This window comes from Pinus tabuliformis, chromosome 7 (assembly GCF_031772625.1).
Source record: "Pinus tabuliformis cultivar Carrire ecotype Pingquan chromosome 7, CPIR1, whole genome shotgun sequence".
Classification (NCBI taxonomy): domain Eukaryota; kingdom Viridiplantae; phylum Streptophyta; class Pinopsida; order Pinales; family Pinaceae; genus Pinus; species Pinus tabuliformis.
The window spans coordinates 1,365,176,246-1,365,178,414 of NC_142293.1; positions in this window are offsets into that span (position 1 = coordinate 1,365,176,246).

A 2,169-nucleotide genomic window follows, 5' to 3' on the forward strand; every position below is an offset into this window, starting at 1 on the left:
ACTTGCAAAAATCTCATGGAAACATTTCTAAGTTGTTTCCTGGCCACCTCCTACAGGCTAACTATTTTTAACCTAGAGGGGGTGTTTCCAGTCCTCTAATGTGGTGTGTGCACAGACCCTACAAACTTAAAAAGCACATTTCTGATAAAAAGAAAGAATCATAAAAAGAAATAAAAAAACATCTAGAAAATTTGAGTGTAGGATATTGTCTGCTAAGTGGAATGCCTTTCGACACTGAATTGGTAGATCCAAGAGGACACAGAATGCTGGATTCTTCTATTGACAAGTGCATGTACATGCTTTGACCATGTCTTTTCCCCAACCTTCAAAGATCCCTAGACTCACAGAATTATGTTGCATTGAAGGAAATAACAGGCCTAGATAGATGTCACCATGACCTACTATCACCATAGTCCGCATACAAGGAAAGGTAGTTTCATATTCTGGAAGAAATCAACCCTTAATAGTAGTGGATTATAAAATGAAATTGATTGTTAAGTAGTAGAGTAGAGGATGCATTCAAACTCAATATGGGTAATACCTAAAATTGCAAAACACTAGGTTGAAGGTGCTGCCAGCTTTGCTTGGTAACCTAACGAACCTACAAGAATTGGCACTTAATTTTTGTGACAACTTGAAATTTTTTCTAGACTCTGTTGCAGAGCTAAAATAGTTGACCTCGTTGAGCATAGCTAATGCAGGAATAGATCATTTTCCAGAAGGTGTCAAGGAGTTGAACAATCTAGAAAATTTGAGTACAAGATATTGTCCGCTAAGTGAAATGCCTTTCGACACTGAATTGGCAGATCCAAGAGGACACAGAATGCTGGGTTATTCTATTGACAAGTGCATGTACATGCTTCGATTATGTTTTTGCCCAAACCTTCAAAGATCTCTGGACTTGCAGAAATGTGTTTCATTGAAGGAAATAACAAGGCTTTCTGGTCTTGAAAAACTTCGACTGTTGGATATCAACAGTTGTAAAAACATAAAAGAGATGCTAGGTGTTGAGACTTTGGCATGTTTGGAGGATTTGAGGGGGTTAAATTATTGTAGAAGGTTGAATTCTATGCTGGTCAGGTGTGGATAAGCATTTAAAACAGAAGATACTTATAAATTTTTGCATTTAGCGCTTACCTAAAGGGCTTTAGCGCTCCTTCTCTAGTCTCTTGAGCACTGAACTTTAAGCACTGAATGAACAACATCTGAACAAAACAACCACTGAACTTTGAGCACTGAATGAACAACTTTTGAACAAAACAACCGAGTTGTAAACAGGGTATAGCAAAATAGTGAATGAGCACTGAAAAACTGAGCTGTAAGACCAGATGATAACATAATTTCATTGTTATGGCATCAGGTCATGGAAGAAGGTTGTGAACAATAGAAACTGAGTTGTGCACAGCAGAAACTGGAAGCATTGTTATGGTAGCAAGTTGTGGAAGAGAAAAAATAGGAATGGTTTTGGAGAGGGAAAAATAGTGCGAGATATTTAGCCAGATGTCAAAGGACCATATAATAGATGTTAATCAGAGAATCAGAGTGTAGACTACTAAACTGATTCCAAAGAAGGCCTATTGGCCTAATTACTAATTGCACTAAGAGGTGTAAAGGAATATTGATAGGAGTTGGAAATGTGTATGGAAATTCTCACTTTCAGCGACATGTTAGGTTGTAATATCAATATCATTTTATGAGTCATGCAATGCCATGTTGAAATGAATGAAATTTCTAACATTTGCACCTTAAGAGCCACTCTAATCATTGCAATCAAAAGGGGCCATGTTGTCTAGTTCAATGGAAGGACTATTAGAGCTATCCCCATCACTTACCTTCTTATAAACTCAAATATTGTTGAAACACGTCAACTCCAACAATGGTTTCAGGAAACAGGTTTTAATGCATCCTTGCCTTCATTGAGTCAAAAATACACAAGCATCTCTAGCAGGCCCCTCAATATAAAAACAATCTATGAACATGTTGTAATGTCCCACTTTGAGAAAGCTCTGTGCATTGTTTTCTATGTTAATGCTATAACAATTAACATGGAAAATTCTTACTTACTAGCTTTGCATATTTAATGTAGAAAAGGGCGAGCATAGGTCTAGGCATAAAAAAATCCATGCCTATCCAATGCAAAATCATGCAACTTAGGCATATACTAATTTA